This window comes from Phyllostomus hastatus, unplaced genomic scaffold (assembly GCF_019186645.2).
Source record: "Phyllostomus hastatus isolate PE091 unplaced genomic scaffold, TTU_PhHast_1.1 phas_contig_38, whole genome shotgun sequence".
Classification (NCBI taxonomy): Eukaryota; Metazoa; Chordata; class Mammalia; order Chiroptera; family Phyllostomidae; genus Phyllostomus; species Phyllostomus hastatus.
In genome coordinates this window covers 14,217,974-14,241,033 of record NW_025333869.1, presented here as the reverse complement: position 1 = coordinate 14,241,033, position 23,060 = coordinate 14,217,974, and positions in this window count along the sequence as shown.

The following is a 23,060-nucleotide window of genomic DNA, read 5'->3' as shown; positions in this document are numbered from 1 at the left end:
TTAGGCTCCGTGGGCATAGTGTCTTGGTCCCACAAAAGTGTTTTAATTCTTTTTAAATAATAAAGGCAAAGTGAGTCTTTAGTTCAAGGAGAGGGCTTAAATATATAATATTAATAACTCCATCTTTATACCAATACAGTAAAATGTAATATTTAATATTTTTATGGGAGCAAAAATACCTAGGGTCCATGAAAGTTATAATGGGGCTCTGGGCCAGTTGTCACCAAGACAAAAAACTGGAGGAAGACCAGGTGGGTGCCAGAGGGCTGTGACAGCACAGTACATGTCTGTTCTGACATCAGTTCAAGTTCTTGAGGTATCTGTGAAACATCCAAGTGCAAATGGCAAAAACTCCCTTAGCATGCAACTTAAAATTACTATGATGTTCTCAATGTCCAAAAATAATGAAGCAATGCTGGATTTGAGGTCATAAAGTATGAATTTCAGATCCAGCTCTACAACTGTAATAGAATTTTATTTTTCTGACTGCATAAAATCATGTCATCTTTCTTCTAAGAATTGTTTCAAACATGTGATTGTGTTGTGAGATAACCCTGCTATTGTGAGGGGTGGCCTGACCCAAAATGAGCCAGTCAGAACCTACCTGGAGGACATAGTATCTGAAGATGATTGGAAAGACCCTGTGCCATTCAAAGCCATTGGAATGTACCCTCAGAATTGCCAGGGGAAGGGTAAACTACTGCAAGGAGAAACCTGCTTAAGAAAAGGAAGCCAGCCTGCAGAAAGGCACAAGTTCAGTGTAAAGTCCTGATGACTTAAAGTCCTGATGCCCCCTATTTCTAATCCTTCCTGACAGGACACCTACCCCTGTACTTTCCAAGGAGCTGATCAATAAATGGTCATTCTGTTTAGGTTAATTCCAATTTGGATTTCTATCATTTTCAAAAGCTAGTGTGCTGGCCAATACAACTGCATAATATCCATGCAGTCTTGGATAAATCATATAATCTCCCCAAGCTACAATTTTCTAGTCTTTAAAATGGATATGGTAAAATTTACATCAAACTGTTGGGATGATAATTACATGAGAAAATTATATAGAAGTGTTTCAAAGTTCAATGTAAAAAATGCATGTATCATCATTTTTATATGAAGGAAGGGGAGAGGAGGAAGAACTTTTAGAGTTGTTAAAGTGGTAGTCTTTTGCCCCAGAATGGACCTGACCTGGCTCAGTTACTGTGAAGCCATCAGATGTGGTTTTAAAAGCCCTGTCTCAATGTTCACCATTAGATAGAAGTATTATTAATTTCTGTAGTGCTCTCTATTTCATGCTAATATTTCTAAATCTGCCAATATTTTCCAAAATCATAACTGAAGTTCATATAGAGCTAGATTGAATCCCCATCCACCTCCTTTCAATGTTCATGGTAAAAAGACTCTTTTTCTCTGACCTCAGAGTGTCATGTCCTAACTCTGTTAACCTTTACTGATTGAAGTATGAATTGTTTATGTCTATAGATTTCAAATCTTCAAGGGAAAACTCAAAGTCTCACATGTGTTCCCAGCACTGAGCATACAATAGGTGCTAAATAAATTACTTTAATACATTGATGAATCAAGTATATTATATCTCTCACAAAATAAACATTAGTATTTCTAAGGCCAATAATCTGTGTTCCACTACAGAGAGTCTGAAATAAAATTCAGTCACCTGGATCAAGGTTTGTAAGTGTGTTTGTGAACAGGTAGTACCATGTTAAAGGATGGCCTGGAACTCCTTAATGAGAAAGCAGCACTGTGTGTCTAGATATGGACTTTCCTTAGCTCAACATATGGCAGAATGAGGGCTCTCTTAAGGGCGCCCAAAAAAAAAGACATTCCAGCATTAGCAATTGGCTGCTCAAGACACTGCCACTTCAGAGCCCCTGGTGCTTATTTTGTAGGTCTATCCTTAAGTCATCTATATTTCATTTCTGTAAAAACTGATGACTGGTTGAAAAAAGCATTTTGTGGCAACAAACTATTTCTAAATTATATAGGCATAAAAGAGCATTGTAAAGGCTAGAGCTCATAATTTTTCACATTCCAACATACATAGCATCAATTAAAAATGCAAAGCCAAGAAGCTTAGCCAAGTTTCTATCCAGATGGAATTTATAATAAGTATTATAAAACCCTGAAAACTAGAGATTCTAGCCAAGGCAAGGACAAGCTATAAAAGATGCATACCTTTCTAATGTGACAAAAATAACACCACAAAAACAGTGTCCAGTTTGCCAGAAATTTTGATTTTGATCTTTCAGTAAACATTTATTGAGAGTCTGCTATGTGCTAAGAAATGCTTGGAGGCTGGGATGAGGAGTAGAATACCATGAAGATGAGGAAAGATATATATCAACCCAGAGCAAGAATGTAATCATCATACTGAAGATACCTGGCAAATTCAGGACCTACCAAACCTTAAAAAGAAAAGAATCAAGAAGATACTCTTGATATCCTTCTGAACACTTCTTGTAAGTATCTCCTTGCACAGCGCTCCCAATGTATATGCTTTTCTTACCTTACCAGAATGAAAAACAGCTTTAGGAAATACAGAAGAGAACTCCTAGCTAACCATAGCTTACATCCTAGAAATAAACCAATATTAACATTCAAAATGTCTCTTTTAAGTCTCTGTGTGCATATGTATATGTAAATACACATAAATGCATATAAGCATATGTATATATTTATTTATTTACTTAAAATTGGCATCATATTGTTGGGGGCAGGGATAAGCCTAAAGCAGGCTGATGCAGCCAGAGATGGAAATTGCGCGTACATTACAGGACATCTGTGGTCAGAAGTTTCCTGCACAACAGGATATCTGCGATTAGAAACATTGTAGGTGCCTAGCCTGAGCACACGGGCGGCACACCAATCAGTGCCTTGATCATGCGCCTATCATGCGCCCCCTAGCCTATCCCAGTTAAGAGCACGCCCCAAAGCTACCAACCAGAGCTACTTCCCCTATCTGCCTTCCTCTACCCTCCTCTATATAACTCCCTCCATTTTAAAATAAAACTGGCAGCTTGATCAGAATCCTTTGACTTGCTGTCGTTCTTTCGCGCCTCCTGTCCCATCCCTTTTCATCCGTTGCAGGTATATCGGCGGACCCCGTTGACTGCCTCGCGGGCCGAGGCATCATATTAAATAAGTAGTTTTGTACTTCAATTTTTCATATATAGCCCATGTCAAACAATGTTCTTTAAGTTACTGCTTTTGACAGAAGACCAAATTTCGTTGTATATAGGCTCCATGATTTTATTTAACTCTCTTTGTAGTCATTATTTTGTAACAATGAAAATTCATGATACAGTATAAGAAAGCCTGATGTGAATATCTTTGATCATAAATCTGTGTCTTGGTTGCTGGGAATGTCTTTAGATTGTGTTAATGAGCACACACATTTTAAAGGCATGCATTACATATTGTCAAACTGCTTTCAAGAAAGTGTTGACTAGTTTGTAATCTCACTAAGAAAGCAGGAAATGCAAATTGTAGCTGAACCTCCTCAGATTGCAAAGTACTAGTTTTAACTGATTTCTAATTAGATATGCAAAATAACATCTAATTTTTGTTAATATGCTTTTTTGACTACAGGTAACAAATTATTTTTAATATTTTTATTAAGTACTTGACTTTCTTTGAGAGATGACTATTCATATTCTTTACTTATTTTATTACCATATTAGGAGTTCTACTACTACTTGTAATATATATATTGGTCCTGTTATAGTAAGGATATCAACATTTCTTCAGTATTGGGTGAATACTATACCTGTTTAAAAAATTTAATAAAGTATTGCTGTTTAAATATCTACTTTTTAAGTAGATATTGTTGCCTTGAAAATCTTTTTCCTGTAGAATATGTTGGGAATCAGGGAAATATTTATAGAAGTATTAATGTAAAAAGGCAATTAAAATAATCTTTATAATTTAATTCATATTATATACATACAGCTACATTTAAAGTTTTAACTACATAAGCAGTTATAAAAATAAAAATTAATATAAATACATTCCAAAACTTTAAAAATTATAGTTCTAAATTATGAGTTTACTATTGATTTCTAATCTATACTCTTCCATAGTTTCCAAATTTTCTACAATAGACATTTATATATTTTAAAATGAAAAGTAAAGTTTGAGTATAGGATAGTTTGAATTGAAAATAAGATGTTGGTTTTTCCAATAATGTTTTAATAAGAATAAGCATTTCCATAGACAGTTCTGATTTTTAGTGTTTCCCATTCTTATTTCTTTCAGAATAAGAGAAAATAGATTAAAAAATATTCTCCTGAAGTATGCTTAAAGGTCTGAGGTTATCTGCTACCTCCTTCCAAACCAGCCCCCATTTAGATTGTCTTGTTTGGTCTATATCTTTTTTTACCCAGTCATGCCATGGTATATGATGCTTTCTTGCTTTACAATACATTTTCCCCAGCTGCCCCACTCCCACCAGTTTCTGACTATTGACAATATTTTATCTCCTCAAGATGTCTTTCTTGATCTCCCAGGCTATTTCCCCTCCATTTGCTCTTTCTTGCCTCCTAGTACCTTGCAAGATCATAGTTTATCTTCCCTTCTAAATCATGAGCTTCCTGTGGGTAGCATCATGATTTATGTATTTTTTGAAAGTATGAGTCCTACTCATTTGTGAAACCCAATTCAATGAGAATGTAATATCTTCATTTGGCTGTATTACATGATAATTTCAATAAGTTCTAAAAGCAAAAACCAATTTATTTTCAATATTAAAAATATAGTAACTTTATTTCCTCAAATATTTGAGGTACCATATGATATACCAATTCTACTCTTAAGTATATGCCCAAGATAAATGAAAACACATGTTCACACAAAATTTGTATATGAATGTTAATAGTAGCATGCATCTTTAAAAATATTTTATTTATTTATTTTTAGAGAGAGGGAAAGGGAAGCAGAAAGAGAGAAAGAGAAACATCAATGTGTGATTGCCTCTCGAGCACCCCACACAGGGGACCTGGGCCCGAAACCCAGGCATGTACCCTGACCAGGAATCAAACTGGCAACCCTTTGATTTGTAGGCCTATGTATAGTAGCATTTTTATAGCAGAAAAAAGTATAATCAACCTAAATATCTATCAACTGAGTATTTTGGAAAAACAGATATGGCATAGCCCCACAAAGGAGTATTATTGGACAATAAAGAATAATGAAATACTGACACATGTGATAACATAGATGAAATGTAAAAATGTTATGTTAAGTGAAAGAAGCCAATCACAAAAGATCATGGTAAATAATACCATTTATATGAAATGCCCTGAAGAAACAAATCTATAGAGACAGAAAGGAGATTAAAGGTTGCTGAGGCTGGAGGGGTCAGACTTGTCTGTGCATTAGTCATATACCTCTGTAAATATACTTAAAAACCATCGAATTGAACATCATAATGGGTGAACTTTATAATATATAAACTATTTCTAAGAAGTCTGTAGATACATATAATATATATATTATACTTGCTGTATAATATATAATAGAAACATAAAAATCTTCATCTTATCCCTGTATGGCAACCCAACCTCAAACTATAACCCATATCACTGCCACTATCCATCAATGAGGAAAGAATTTGAAAATATATGATTTAGGAGCATTTATTGTGACCATTATTTCATAAGATTTTTATAGTGTTTTTACATTTTGAAGCATCAAACTGGCCGCATCAAAATATCCCAAGATCAAAGCAACCTCAACAATTTACTTGTATCAAAAGTGCTACTTCACCTTCCAGTTACTCAGGGCTCAGTGGTCAGTAGTTTGCTCCTCTGACCTTCCAAACACCCCTGTTAATGACTCCATTATGTTGTAGTATTGTTGGCTGTTATAATATTACTCCTCCTGAAAGGCTAGCTAAAGTTTTAGCCCATAGACCATAATGGATTTATCATATAACTTTGTATACAAAAAACTACTTGGAAAATGGTATAGTTTTTATATTTATTGAATGGGATAAAGGGGAGGGAGGCAAAAAGATAAAAGATGACTTTACTGCTAAGCTTAAAAGTGTGTATTTTCCACCACCATCCCCAGGAAGATGATAAGCAATTTATATGACATCCTGCAAAAAATTATCTGTTAAGTGAAGCAAGAGAAATGGTGATTAGATATCAAAGTGAACCTGCTACACAGCACAGTAAAAACCCAGTGGAATAAAGAATAAATGAGGGTTTTAAGTCATGTGAGTAGAAGAAAACCAAATACTGTATATGTTTTAATGTTACCTGAATTAAATCAAGGGCTAGGCAGGCTGATCTTGAAGATCTTTCTTCCCAGGTTTTATAAATCTGAAATTTATGGGGAAGCATCCTAGTGCAGTGCCCCTATATGGGCTCAGTGCTGTATCTCTATACCTTACATTTCCACAGCTGCCAGAGAGATGACAAATGACAATGAAAAAATCATCAGGAGGCAATGGCCCCTGCTAGGTCCACATATTTACTTGCTTTGAATTAAAATGCTCAAATTGCAGATCACTCTCATCTCCCGTATTTACAGTTCCCTCCATCTTGAAGTAATCATAGTGAGTGCCATGAAGAATTGGCTGAAAGCCTCCCTTATTTCCAGGCAGATCATATAAATTTTTTCACTATTCTTTGCAACCCTTCATTCTGATTTGTAATGTCCAGCATACTGTCAATGACACAGAAAGGGTGTGCAGGCTTTTTTCCTCCAGCTGAGCAGTGGCCAAAGGGTCCTGGCCTTTCATTATTGCCAGAGTGTCACTTGGCAGTACTGAGCTAGAGCACTAAGCCTTCCTCAGTGAAGATGATATGCTTGTCCTCCCATTCAAGACATGTGGCAGAAGCTGAGTGGGGCACAACTTGGTCAGGATGTGTGTGATGTCAGAGTAGACAAACAAGGAAAAGAGTGCAAGTCCTAAACAGAGAGTCCTCCTTACACTCAGGAAAATACCCCCAAATATCAATTCTCTGGGGAAATTTATGGTGTACCACTCTGTGCCAGCACTCCTATAGAAGCTGAGGAAATTGAAGCAAACAAAACAGAGTCCTTGACATCTTAGAGCTTAGATTCGCTTTGCTTTACAAATTGAATAAATGAAGGGATGGATGTTTCAGCAGAATCCTTGACCTCATAGGAGTTGATAGTGTAAGAATAAATACACAATTTTTTATAAATAAACTCCAGTTTTGGGGATCCCCCCTCATAGTTGTAGCAAAAAGAACTAGAATCACATTTAAACCTATATAACCTTCCCACAACTCCCAATTCTGTGCTTCTCTTTAGAGTGAAGTGTCTCAAAAGCTATTAACATTAATAATTATGATAGGAATAATAATAAATTATACCTGCTGCTTCAAGCTAGACTATACAACACTGTAGTACAACTCAGGTGGTTAATAAAAACAAACAAAATGATAAAACAGGTTTTTGAGATTATTTGTAGCTTTTCTCACATGCAATACTTGGTCCCCAAATTCTGGCTTCCTTTGCCAACTTCAAGCCTTGTCTCTGAACCAGTAGGGTTTCTCTAAACATCCTACTTCTTGAGCCTCAATGTTCACATAATTTTTCAGCTTTATTTTTTCCTTCCATCTCTGTAGTCTCTAATAACTGAGTATACATTGTGTATAATAAGACCGCACAGCAATGCACCTACTCCTTAGTCAAGCAACCAACTACCCCTTCTGCCAAACACAGAAGGGGATAGGATCAGATTTGTATTTAATAAATATTTGACAAAACAAAATAGTGGGAAATTAAGAACTCACTTTTTCCACATTCCACAGACAAAGAACGCTTTGATTCTAGATACTTATACTGATTGGACATTAAAATTGAGACACTACTAGAGTGTGGAGTAAAGAAAGGCAGAGAAGCTGGATTTGTACTTGAGAAGTCATTGTCCTAGCAGTGTTGACTGGAAAGAGTCCTATTATCAGCCTGAAAGAGAGCCTAACATCTAGGCACAATGGAAGGCTGATCCTTACCCAAACCCCTCAGCAAAGGTAGTGGGGCAGGGCAAGAACTGTAAGAGAAAATACAGAAACCAAAAATCAAACACTTTAAAAGTAAGGTGTGACTAATGAACACAATCATAAGCAAGCATAGGTACATTAAAACAATAGAGGAGCAGGTAGTGAAAAAAATAAAAACAGTAAGGAGGGAAGATATTTAATGCTTATAAATGATTATTAGTCCTATGCTCGGTGCTGAGTACTTTCATGAACAATACTTCATATATTATTCAAAACAATTTTTATAAACTTTATTTTATTAAAACATATTTTGAGAAGGAATAATAAATCTCCAAGGATCTGAGAAGTTAATCAACATGCATAAAAACACCCAGATGATAACCAGAGTCTGTACTAGAAATCATGTTTCTCTGACACCAGGAGACAAATGCTACACGTTTGTTAAATTAATCAACAGATCAGAAGAACAATGTAGCTACTTTACATGAGAAATTTCCATTTTACTTGACTGGACAAAATGCTATTTTTTTCCCTAAACTGATGGGACACTAAATTATTTGACCCATGGAAGGGCATAAAGAAAGGGGAACATAATTATTTTTAATATTCATAATCACATATCTTGCAACAGAAACACAATTAAACCAAAATTGAAATATTGTAAGGTAAATACTAGTTTTCAGACTTTATCTCCATCCATTGGCCAACAACCTATACTAAAACTAATTTGCAAGTATGAAGTTATTAGCAAATAAAAGATATTTTGTTCCTTCTGGACAAAACTTTTTTTAAAGATTTTATTTATTTATTTTTAGAGAGGGAAGGGAGGGAGAAAGAGAGAGAGAGAAACATTAATGTGCAGTTGCTGGGGGCTGTGGCCTGCAACCCAGGCATGTGCCCTGACTGGGAATAGACCTGCGACACTTTGGTTCACAGCCCGTGCTCAATCCACTGAGCTACACCAGCCAGGGCTCCTTCTGGACAAAATTATTGACAGTTCTTTGCCCATTTAACAGCAACAATTATTAATGAATTGGAGAAAACTTTGTAACTCTCCCAGCTGCAAGAAAGCAAATATATATCATCTCGCATGTCGGCTTGCATGGATGAAGGCTGGTTTCAGGAGCACTGTGTTGAGAAGCATAATAGAGATGTCTCCTGGCTCCAGAGTTTAGGGGTTCCTTAGAATATGGGGCATATAAGCATGAAGTATAAGCTATTAGCCCACTTTTAACTGGCCTGATATAAAACTAGAGCATATTTTTAGCATAACCAATAAAGTATGTTTTAAAATGAAATAAAACTAGAGCAAATTCCTCACAATAAAACATCATGAATATTGTTTCATGTATATAACCTACTTTAATCTTTTTAAGCTTGTAACAGTTTTGGTATTACTGTTATTGTAATACTGTCATACTGACCAATAAGTTTATAATAAAGTTGAGAAAACTGTGGCCTAGAAAAGCTAAAATTTTGTCCAAATTCTTTTCTAATAGTGAACAAATTTGTGCTTATCACCAATTCAAGTGTGGCTTCAAACTCATGCTTCTTCCTGAAAATGACTTGTTGCTCACTTAAGCGTTATTTGAGTTATGAGTGTGGGTAGAAGTGTTTGCATTATGTGCTGGGGGGGTGGTATATGCATGTGTGAGTATGTGTTTCCCCTTAAGTGACTTATTTATGAATCCCCCTCGCACAGTCACACACTGGATGTACCTACTTCTAGGTCAAACTCTACACCAGCATTATTTAGCAGACTCTCATTTAAACCAGACCACTGAAGTTTCCTTTGCTATATCTCAATGATAACCAGAGAAAAGATAAGTGCACACATATAAGCATTTAAAACCTTTGGTGATATTGCTTTAAAACCATTAAATATGTTCTTTGAGCCTATAGAGCTGACATTTTTTCTTGGCCTTGACTTCTTTTTCCTTCCATTTTGTGAGTTCACTCGGTCATTTATATATACATATATATATAGATGACACCGTTATATGTCAGACACTGTTAAGCATTTGGGATACATAGTGAATGAGATACACAAAAATTTTGAATCTCATTTTCCTAGAGAGGGAATTAAAGAATAAACAATGAAAGTAATAATTTATTTGATATGTTAGGAGTTGAAAAGTGTTATGGAAAGCAGGGCAGCATAGGGAGATTTGAAGAGATGTGGATGGGATGCAAATTTCACTTTTAATTAGGATGGTCAAGGTAAGCCTCTTTGAGAAGATACAATCTGAGCAAATACTAGAAGGTGGTGACACATCTAACCATTTAGATATCAGAGGATAAGAGTTCCAGGAAGGGGAAACAGCCAGTGCAAAGCCAATGCTGAGTCATGAGCATGCTTGACAGAATCAAGACACAGCAAGAAAGTGTATTCATATGGCTGGAGCAGAGTCCAAGAGGAAAATAAAGAAGATAAGATCAGAAGAGTAAAAGGAGTATAAATTATGCAGAGTTACTGTAGGACTTGTTCGTGTATGTTGAGCAAGACAAGGAAATAATGGGAGAATTTGAGTGGGGTGATGAGATATTTGGCTTGATTTTTACACTGCAGCTGCTGTGTTTAAAATAGATCATTTTGTCCCCATAGGCAGTCAGTTGGAGCATGGGAAGCTGGTGGAATGTTGAGCTGGCCACTTGGGAGGGGTAGGCTGCACTGGGGCTGTGCAGAGGACACAGGTGCACAGGAATGAATGGTATGCCCCAAAGGGTGCCAACCCTGAATGTGTGGGTTACATGTCCCACTTTGGGAAACAGGTAAGGGCTTCAGCATCCTCCAGGATTCGTGAGAGGTGACCTCCTCACTGACCCTGATACCTTAGATAGTCAGGAAGCTCTAGGGAGTCTCCCCCATTGACTAAGATGGCACAGGAGGAGATTTTTACACTGACAATGCCAAAAGCTATAAAGATAAATCAGTAGGACCCCAGAGAACCAAAAGCAAGAGAGATGAATGGACAGGGCCCCAGCATGCCAAAAACTAGCAAGACAATTGGATAGGAAAGAAAAACCTTCTCCTTCCTATCCCATAAGAGCCATGGGCTTTAGCAAGAGGGGAGGATAGTCTTTGAGATGGGAGTCTACCTTCTTCTAGGTCATGGCACCTAAATAAACCTCTTTTCTTTTGCACCAGCACCTGTCTCACAAGTTTGGCTTTCATCATGACAGACAACCCAACCTGCATTTTCCAGTCACAATTTCAGTGGTGGTGATAAGGTTTTGGAAGCACAGAGACAATTTGAACACTATTGCAGAAATTCAGCCTACAGACTTTGTTGATTTGGGTCAATATAATAGCAGAGAATGTGGTAGTATGTTGTCAGATGCTCAATACACTCTGAATGTAAAACCAGCAATATTTACTGATACTTGAATATTATTATAAATGGAAGATAGTAGTCAATAAAGATTTCTAGGTTTTGGCCTAAGCACCATGAAGGAAGTAGTTGCCAATAATGGAGGTGGAAAAATATACAGGCTAAGTATATTTGGAGAAGGAGGGCAGGATTCAAAAGTTTCACTAAGTGAGGTTGAGTTTAAGATATTATTAGATTTTCAGTAGAAAGAAAAAGTTTAGGTAGGCACTTGGATATACACACCTACACCCAAACAGAAAATCTAGATGAAGTAAAAGCTAAAAGTAAAGCTCTAGAATTAACCAGAATATAGATATTATATAAGCTCTGTGAATAAATAACTAAAAGAGACATATCAATTAAAGAAGGAGAGAAGGAGATAGGGAGGGTAGGGCACAGAGTCTTCAAAATAAATTCACTGAAATGGAATGCAGCCTCTCACAACACTGGCTAATACAGATGGGTCTGTAGAACACTCACCTAGTAGGGGAATCCTGTGCTACAAGGAGACGGCCCTCCAAAAAATAATTATCTTTGGGGGTCCCCCCTCATATATACCCAAAATAGTATGCAAACACCACATCTCTCAAACATTGATTGACAAGAATAAAAATTCTTGTGGTGCACATATTTAGTAAACTTACAATTGATTTCCATTTTAAGATTTGAATATAACAGCAATATCATGTCCTCAGGAACATCATTAAACAGGGTTCACCTATACAACCATTTAGATCAAAAGAACATAGTTTTGGAGAAAGCTTTTAGAAGCACAAAGGTTATAACTCTAACCATAAGCTACTAAACTGTCAGGTGATTCAGATTGTCACTGCACTGTCATTTCTTAAAATAAGTATATGTTATGGTTGCCTGTAAACAAGTTCCCTTGTACCTACCTTTGACTTCATCATTTCTGATCCATAATTCTATATGAGAGTCAAACATCATTTATTTCTATAGGATGAGGAAATCAAAAAGCTCAGGAAGTGAACCAAAGAAGGTTTAGCTCTTAGGATCAACACCACTGAGTTGATCCTAAGAACTAAACAATATGGAAGATTGGTTTGCCTTTCAGGGATTGAGTCACTTCCCTGTCAAGACAAAGAAAGAAACAAATTTGAAGACATATAAGTACCTTCAAGGCTTATTTTAAAACTAATGTTAAAAAGTCATTTTTTTCTTATTTCAAAGCCAGGTTTTACCACACTTTCTGATTTCAAATGGTATTTTATTTCCTATCCAGCTCCCAGAATCTTGCACATTTGTTTAGTCCACTAGAGCACCATTGTAACACTGAAGTAATTTATTCAGTATTCTGAAAAATATCAGGAGAAAAATTTTCTCAGATTTTGGATATTATGAGTGAGAAGAGGGTGGATTCAGAGATTACATTCATTAAAAAAGAGGTGCAGGAGATTGACCAAGCTGAGGCACAGGATGACATCATGAGTTTGAGATTCCTGTTATATTTCTAAGTGGAGATGTCAAAAAAAGTATTTGATATATGAATTTGAGATTTAGAAAGAAAGTCTTTGCTAGTGATAAAAATTGAGGAATAATAGCATACAGGTGATAACATACCATTCGACTTCTTGAATCCAAGTGAAAGGAAGCAGACTGACAAGAGACTGAGCTTAAGACTCTAAGCCAAAGGTTAGCACCTGAAGGACTCTCACAGTCAAAGCTCATATAGAGAATACTGAGTTGGTTAAAGTATCTGGAGAAAGTTTAGAGCAATACAATAAAGACTAAAAGAGTGATTAGTCATTTAAAACAAAGGAAACAAGTTTCCAGAGATGAATTATACTCAATTTTTGGAATTCCCTGGATGATTAAGTAAAATGCCAACTAAAACATATCTATTGGAATTTGGCATGGAGGCCCTTGATGATCTTAAAGTAGAAGCTTGGTGAAGAAGTACAGGTGTAAGTATAGAATAAATTGAGAAAATACATACCTCTCTCTTTTGAGAAGTCTGAGAATGAACAAAAGGACAATATCCTTTTCAGGTAGATTATTGTTGGTATAAAGAAACACCAATGATTCTTGTACGTGAAATTTGCATCCTGGAACTTTATTGAAAGGAAATGAAGAAAATAATCCCATTTACAATAGCATCAAATAGAATAAAATACTTAGGAATAAATTTAACCAAGGAGATAAAAGATCTGTATACTATAAGACATTGATGAAAGAAATTGCAAAGGACACACATAAATGGAACAATACCCCATGTTAATGAATTGAAAGAATTAATATGCTAAAATGTTCATACTACCCAATGTAATGTATAGAATCAATGTGATCTTATTAAAATTCCACCAGTACTTTTTACAGAAATAGAAAATCCTAAAATTCATGTGGAACCATGAAAAAAAAAACAGAATAACTGGAGCAATCTTGAAGAAGAAGAAGAAAAACAAAGTTGGAGGTAACAAACTTTCCGATTTCAAATGATAATTACAAAACAGCAAGCAGTAACAAATCAGCATGCCACTGGCATAAAAACAGACATCTTGACCAGTGGAATAGAAGAAAGATCACCAAAATAAACCAAGCACATATGGGCAACTAATTTTCAAAGTCAAGGAATGACTTTATGATTGCATAATGGACATTTTTTAAATACAATGGACAGGTTTTTTTTTAAATAAACAATATTGGGAAAAATAATATCTACATACTAAATAATAAAATTTGACCCTTTCCTTATACCATGAAAAAAATCAACACTCAAGATTGATTAAAGATTAAATGTAAGACCTGAAACCATAAAACTTCTAGAATAAAATGTAGAAAATCTCTTTGGTATTGACATTGGCAATGAATATTTGTATTGCATATGACACAACAATCAGAAGAAACTAAAACAAAAATAAGTGTCATACTACATCAAACTAAACAGTTTATGTTCAGCAAAGGAAACCATTAACAAAATGAAGAAGTAAACTATGGTGTAGGAGAAGAGATGTGCAAGCCATATATCTGAGAAGTAGTTAATATCCAAAAAATATGTAAGGAATTTGTACAACTCAATAGAAAAAAAACCTTATTAAAATGAACACATAAACTAAGTAGAGATTTTTTTCCAATAAAGACATATAAATGGCCAACAGGTATATGAAATGATGCCCAACATCACTAATCATCAGGGAAACACAAATCAAAACCACAATGAAAAAAAAAAAAACACTGAGATACCACCTCACACTTGTTAAAATGGTTACTATCAAAAAGATGAGCAGTAAATATTGAAGGGAATGTTGAGAAAAGGGAACCTTGTATACTATTGGTAGGAACGTAAAATTGGTATAGCCATTATGGAAAAAAGTATGGTTCCTGAAAAAACACTAAAGTAAAACTACCATATGATCTAGCAATTCCAATTCTGGGTATTTATTCTTCCATGTTAACTGCATCATTATTCATAATAGTCATGACACATCCTACGTGTCCATCCACTGATGAATAGATAAATGGTTATTAAATATATATTATTATGAAATACTATATAATATATATAATAAGTGGTTATTGTATATTATATATCATATATACACTTGTCTATTCGATATATAGACCATTTGTCCCTTCAATATGTAGTCATATATGTATTTGTATACACATACATATACATATATAGGTAGGTATGTATGTATATATAATAGTCTTAAATAAAGGAGATCCAAGGAGATGCTGTCATTTGTGTTGACACAGATAAACCTGGAGGACATTATGCTAAGTAAAATAAGCCAGACACAGAAAAAAATACTACATAAGCTCACTCATATGTGGAATCTAAAAAAGTCAAATTCATAGAAGCAGAGAGTAGAACAGTGATTACCAGAAGTGGGGAGGTAGGGGAAATAAGGGAATGTTGGTCAAAGAGTATGAAGTTATAGTTATATAGGGCAAAAAGTTCTGAAGATCTAATGCACATCATGTAACTGCAATTAATAATTCTGTATCATAGCAATGGATATTTTCTAAGAAAGCAGATACCAGGACACACTAAAGGAAAAAAAAAGTAACTTCATGTGAAGAGATACATATATCAATGATCTTAACTATAGTTATCATTTCATTATATATGTATATCAAAACATCATTATATAATTTGTCAATTATACCTTAGTAAAGCTGAAAAACATAAAAATAAAAAGTCCCAAAACATCATGCTGTACAACCTATACACAATTTTTATTTATAAAAATGGGAAAGATCAAGCATAGCTAAAGTAGGGAATAAAGTCTAGATGTGTGTTGGGAACCGCCCTGACTGGTATCAGAAGCTGAAACCCCTGCCTAGGCTAAGGCTAAGGGAGCGCCCTTGGAACCGTAAGCTAGCAAGGAGACAAAAGCTTATCTCCCTGGCAGGAATGCTGCTTCTGCTGCTTTATTCATAACTGAACCCCAAAAAGCTTGGTCGGTTAGCCAAAGACGGGTAAGATTCCCCACGAGGGGAACGACTAAGACAGGCACGATCACTTTGGGAGGCCCCCCAAAAGAAGGACTTGGGGGGCTGCAGCAAAAGGGGGTGATGGACCCTCTCTCCTCGGCTTTGACATAGCCTGAGTTCTCCTCGTCTGGGAGAAAAATCTTGTCTCTTGGTTGCCTTAGTTCCCTTGCTTCACCTAAGCCTGAAACAATGACAGGGTGGTGCAGCTCTGTGCTGAAAAGGGCGGATTCCCCAGGTGATCAGGCCTAAGAAAGAATATGTAAATTACTGTGAAACCTTCTTTGTTTAGAATGCTCTCAGTTGAATGAGAAGGGTCCAAGGAGGAAGTTAGTTTGTTCCTCAAAGTCTTACAGCTCTTTGACCCCAACTCAAAATAGACCGGCAGAGTTCTTTGTTTTCTATGGTTCCTTACTTCCCCTAATGAGTACTGTACCTTACCTGAATTATTATGCAAAATGAGCCTAATAAAAGCAGGTATGGATGGTAAATCAGGCGTGCTCCCCACTGGGGGGGGGGCATTCCGTCCCTACTTCCCCACAGAAACTAGTTTGTCTCTGTGCATGTTTTTTCTCGCGTGTTTTCATTGAGCCATCCGCAGCGTTCTGTGGTCACTGCTGGCTAGTGGTCCACACATCAGATGTGTTTGCTTTGGTTTGGTTTTATTTTATAATTGTTATGATGGGACAGAGTTGACATAAAAAAGAAGGGTTAATACAGGTGTAAGTTTCCTGAGAAGGAAGAGAGCAGACTTGGAATGAAGATGCTCAATGGACTAGCCATAAATAGAAGGATTTATATCTCTTTACTAGAGGGGGAAGAGAGAGAGAGAATTGAGAATTGGTACAGATAGAGGTTGGTTATATAGGTCATTGGCTTATAATTGAGGAAGGTCCAATCTTATGGCCAATCCTCTTTTGAGAATTAAGAAGGTAGAAGAATCAGAGTTTTGTGGGAAATAGGACTTGAAATGGGAAAGGGGATTAAATAGAGAACAATGATCATAAACAGAGTGGATCCAACTAATTTTCTTCAGTTGCCCAGGAAAAGCAAGGCAGCTGGAAATTTATGCCTATTTAAAGTAGATGGTTTACTAGAATGAGAAGTGAAGGCCAAAATACTAGTCTTGAAGACATTGGAACAAGAAATTATTAGCAGAAAAAATAAAACCAGATTTTAATAATAGACAAAGGACAGATCAGGAATCATGACTTACTCTTTATTGTATTTCCATCAACAATCATATCTGTATTTACAAACGGTTTGCTGAAAATAAAAGAACAATAATGTTGGGAAACCTTTTCTCTCTTGAACACAGCTATAAACTGTAAGAAAAAGGGGTATTAAAACAAAAGGAGATAGTGAATTTACTTTAAAAAATTTTGGAAACTCCTCTTAAATAATTGGTTTCCATTGGTCCTATGATAATAACCCAAGTTCATAGGACAAACTCAGATTATAAATATAAATACTATTCTATAAAAATATCCTCACAAATAAATTGGGTGAGAAATATTTTACTAAAAATTTTGTGTCAGAAAAGGATTTTATCACAAATATAAACTACTAAATTCTCTTTTAAAATATTACTTTGTAGTCTTTCCAAATTTCTTAATGTCTGATCTCTTTAGAAGTGGATTATCAGTCATGTGGTTAGTCACTCTGATTTAAAATTTCAAAACACTAGATTGACCTTTTCTCCAGAGACAGACAAGCATTTTAAATACAGAGTTGCTTTAACCGGAACTAATGAAGAACCATTTAAAACTCAGGTAATCTTTTTTCATGCCTAGCTGACTCTCAGATATATTTTATTAGTATTCTCCCACCCCAACAATAAAAAAAAAAGTCTAAGTAATTTAACATGACATTTATGACCTCCTCAAATTGATCCCAGCCCACCTTTCTTCCTTGCCTCATCACTTTTCCCACCCTCCTGCCCAACCTTACTACACTTAACAACACTGAGATTTCTGACACCCCCATTTAGTTCACCCTAAAGCCTGATTTCTTATCTTGCCAGTTGGGGTTGTCTTCTGACATGCCCATGCTACACATCCACAGAAAGGAATTTCTCTTTCTTAGGGATTCTCTGCTGTTCTGTCTTACCATGTTGGCCCTCCTTATGGCATTTTACCAGGATCTGCTTTAAAAAAAAATCAATAATAATAATTATGATTTTGAAAAATGGGCATATAAATAATATTTTGTAATGAACTCTGAAAACAAACCAATAGAAACAAAAAATTTCAAGAAGAAAATTAAATTTTGTTTTCTTAAACTGAAAGATCTATCTTCCATAATGGGCTAGAAAAAAAAGGAAGATGCTTTGCTTCTTTTTATTTTAAATTTATAAGCAACCATTGCTAAGGGTATAAAAAAAGGAAGATCATGAATGCTGAAATGACTGCATCCTATATCTGTTACAGAACACACAACAAGGGGGGCCTGGGACAATATACTATTATTGAAAGAAGGCCCCGGGTCCGTTATGTCTGCCGCCAGAGGAAAGACGTCTCTCAATGCCAGAGATTCGTGAAAAGGAAAGGACATGTTTATTTAATGCTATACAGACTTCAAGTAGTGACCTAATGTCTTCATCAAAAATCCTAAAGTCCCTTAAAACACCCACAAACAGACACAGTTCTTCCTTCCTTCCCCCTTTGCCCAGTCCAGAGTACCATATCTCAGGAAAGGAAATAGAAGTCCATGGCTCAGGCAGTCCTCTGGTTCTTCCCAATTAATACTCCATCTCGACTGGGAGACCTCCCTGGGTTCCCGGCACCCTCAGCTGAGTCGCAAGGATCTCTGCTAAAACCAGGTGGTGGTTCCCCCTTCTAAAGCTGTGGGGGTCCCCACTCTGTCCAGGCCTCATGGTTCTCCCTCTCAGGGCTGTGGGAGTCTCCACTCTGTCAAGGCCACGTGGTTCTCCTAAAGCAGCACGGTTCTCCCTCCATGGCTGAGGTCCTCCCCATTCTGCTAAAGCCGCATGGTTCTCTCCCTCTCAGGGCTGCGCATGGCTCTCCTTCCTAAAGCAGCATGGTTCTCCCCCAATGGCCGCCGCACCTCCATTTAAATCCCCATGCCAAATCTTCCTCTGCAGCCCCATTTCTGACTCCTCCCACACTCGGCTTCACATGCCAGAATTCATATCCTTCCAGCTTTACTGGGCTGCCATCATGAGTCTGGGCAGGTGTGGCCCCATGTCCTGGAGCCAATCTTCTCCGAGCTCCCACGCAGGCTCTGTAGCTTGGGGGATCTGCCCCCAGTCACATCTTGGTGGGGAAGTTACTTCCATTCCCCTGGCTCAGAGATGATCACACTATTTAACATATCTAAGTGACCAGCCAAAGGCTATAGATATGTTAAATGACCACGCCAAAGGGTAGCTGCAAGGCTGTTGCTATGCAAAAACAGCTCTCAATGGCCCTGCTCCATTTGTCCCTTTCCCCAACCCACACCCTGGGGGAGAGGGGTGGAGACATCTTAAAATCTCCTGGACACCTTAAGTTCTGGACCCTATTTCAAATGCCCATTTGGGGTCTCCCCTCTTGGCTGCACCCTGTAACATATCTACAGTATCTTGAAAATCAAACGATCGGGTCCTAGAGTTCAATACAGTCTTCCTGTAGCAAAGGAGCAGAGGTCTAAAAAATACATTCTCACTAGAACATACCAAATGTGACTGGGAACCTATAATTCATAGTCATCTTTGTATTGGTTAGGTAAAATGTAAAATCATTTTATTGAAACATACCATGCATATCAACACACATTTTAAGGGTACACATTATAATTATATAGCTAGATGAATTTTTTTTTTTTTTTAGAAAGAGAGGGAGAGAAACATCAATGTGTGGTTGACTCTTGTGTGCCCAGTACTTGGGACATGGCTCGAAACCCAGGCTTGCATCCCAACTGGGAATTGAACCACCCACCCCTGGTTCAAAGCCTGTGCTCAAGTCAGGGCATAGCTAGATGAATTTTAACAAATGTTCACACCTATGTAAGCACAACCCAGATTAAAATATATGGGGAACACTGAAGTTCTCCTTGTCCTTCTTCTCTGCTACTAATGTTCCCAAAGATAACCACTATTTTGATCTTCAGTCATGATAGATTTATTTCATCTGTTTATATATTTAGTAAAATAGAAGCATATAATACATTTTTTTATGTCTGGCTTTTTTTCCCAAATATAATTTCATGAGATGTATCTATATTTATGCATATAGAAGTAATTGTTTTCCTTGTGGAATAATATTCCATTGTATAAATAAGCCACAATTTTTTTCTCCCTTCCATTAATGATGAAAATTTTGGGACTATTATGAGCAGTTCTGTGATGAACACCTGTGTACATGTCCCTTACTGCATATATTTATATGGGTATATTGGTTAGACACTTAACAATAAATTTAGCTTTAGTAGCTACTGTCACTTCATTTTCTAAAGTAGCTGTACAATTTACTTTCCCAATGTCAATGTATACGAATCCCATCACTTAATATTTTTACAATGTTTTGCAACTGGCTGTCTGCAAATTTTAATAATTCTCTTGTGTGCATACTGTGACTTTCTTCTCATTTTAATTTTCATTTTCCTGATAATAAAAACATAGAGCTACTTTTCATACATGTATGCTACTTGGATACTGTCTTTGTGAAGTATCTGATGGGTTTTTTTTGCCTATTTTTAATTTGTTTCTATGTTTTTCTTATAGATTTCTACAAGCTCAGTTAATATTATAATATATTAACTGATTTATTTTAGTTATTTTATTGTTGTTCAATTACAGTTGTCTGCATTTCCCCTCACCACTTCCCCCACACCAGCCAAACCCACAGCCCTCCCTTGCTTCTACCCTGCCCCCTTTGGTTTTGTCCAAGTGTCCTTTATAGTAGTTCCTGAAAACCCTTCCCCCTATTGTCCCCTCACTCCTCCCCTCTGGCTATTGTTAGATTGTTCTTAATTTCCATGTCTCTGTGTATATTCTTTTTGCTTGTTTGTTTTGTTGATTAGGTTCTAGTTAAAGGTAAGATCATATGGTATTTGTTCCTCACCATCTGGCTAATTTCACTTAGCATAATTCTCTCCAGTTCCATCCATGCTGTTGCAAAGGGTAGGAGCTCCTTCTTTCTTTCTGCTGCACAGAATTCCGTTGGTTGTGTAAATGTACCATGTTTTTTGATCCACTCATTTACTGATGGGCACTTAGGTTGCTTCCAGCACTTGGCTATTGTAAATTGTGCTGCTATGAACATTGGGGTGCATAGGTGCCTTTGTATTGGTGTTCCAGGGGTCTTAGGATATAGTCCCAGCAGTGGACTTGCTGGATCAAAAGGCAGTTCCATTCTTAGTTTTCTGAGGAAATTCCATACTGTTTTCCACAATTGATGCACCAATCTGTATTCCAACCAATAGTGCCTTAAGGTTCCCTTTTCTCCACAACCTCTCCAACACTTGTTTGTTCATTTGTTTATGATGGTCATTCTGACTGGCGTAAAGTGGTATTTCATTGTGCTTTAATTTGCATCTCTCTGATAGCTAGTAATGCTGAGCATCTTTTCATATGTCTCTGGGCCCTCTGTATGTCCTCCTTGGAGAAATGTCTGTTCAAGTCCTTTGCCCATTTTTTAATTGGGTTGTTAGTCTTCCTAGAGTGGACTCATGTGAGTTCTTTATATATTTTGGAGATCAAATCCTTTTCTGAGGTATCATTGGCAAATATGTTTTTCCATATAGTTGGTTCTCTTCTCATTTTAATGCTGTTTTCTTTAGCCATGCAGGAGCTTTTTAATTTGATGAGTTCCCATTTGTTTCTTCTTTCCTTTATGTTCCTTGCTTTAGGGGTGTTAATTAATTTTGACATGTTAAACCAACTTCCCGTTCCTGGAAAATTGCAAAGTTGCCCACACTGAACATAGCTGGCCTTACTCCATATAATTACTTGAATGCTTCACTAAATAATCATGTGCTTTAATTTTTGGGATTTTAGTTATTTCTACATGAAAGAGACTGGCCTGTTATTTTTATTGTTTATAATATCCATTTCATGTTTTTATACTAAGGTCATTCAGATATCATGGAATAAGTTGATAAGCAGATTGTCTTCTCATTAAGTGGCAGATTTGTGTGCATTGAGATATTACATTTTTTACACATTTGAAAAAAATCACCAATAAAACTACCTGCAACTGAAAATTTCTTTGTAGAAATGTTTTAAAATTTCTATTCTATAATTTTATATATTTATATAAATTACTAAAGTATCTTTTTCTTCTTGTGTCACCTTTTATAAATTGTATTTCCTAATAAAGTGTTTATGTATTTAGATTTAAAATATTTTTAAATAATGCTCTTGTGATTATTATTAATGTCTGAAGAATCTACACTGATATTTCTACTTACACCTGATACTGATAATTTGATTTCTCTCATTATTTTTTATCAGCTTTGGTAGGAATTTGTCATATTGATTTTGTGCATTTTCTCTATTGTCACTAGCCTTCTACATCATTTACTTCTGTTTTTTATCTGCTTTACTTTTTCCTTCGTACATTATTTGAATTTAATTTGCTGTCCTTTGGCCTCAACAGCAGTACATAGAACAATTTTTTTTAAGATTTGCTCTTTTAAAATGTGCTTGTTAAATTGTAGTTAAATTAATATAAGTGAAAGCCATAGATCTTTGGTTTGCATTTTGATGAGTATTGACAGATATATGTACTCATATAACCATCATCACAATCAAAATATGGAACATTTTTTCTGACATCTCAGAAATTTTCCACATAATATTTTCCTGTATTTCTCCAACCCCAAGAGACAATCACTGTTCTGATTTCTAAGCCTATAAATTTTGCTTGGTTCAAACGTTAGATAAATAGAATGATATAGTATATAGTATTTGTATCTGTTTCTTTCTTTCAACATATTGCATTTTATTGATCTTTTTAAATGTTTATTTTTTCTTATTGAGATAAAATCTTCCAACAGTGAAATACACAGATTTGAAGTATGTAATTTAATGAATTTTGACAAATTCTAAAACTATCTGCACAATCAAGATAAGGAAAAATCAATCACTTCAGAAAGGCCCTGGTTGTAACCCTAGACAACCAGTTTTCTGATTTATATCATGTACATAAGTTTTCCTCCCTTTTTAATTTAATGTAAGCAGAATTGTATAGTATGTACTTCTTTGTATACAGCTTCTTTATTCTGAGATTGTTTTAGAGAT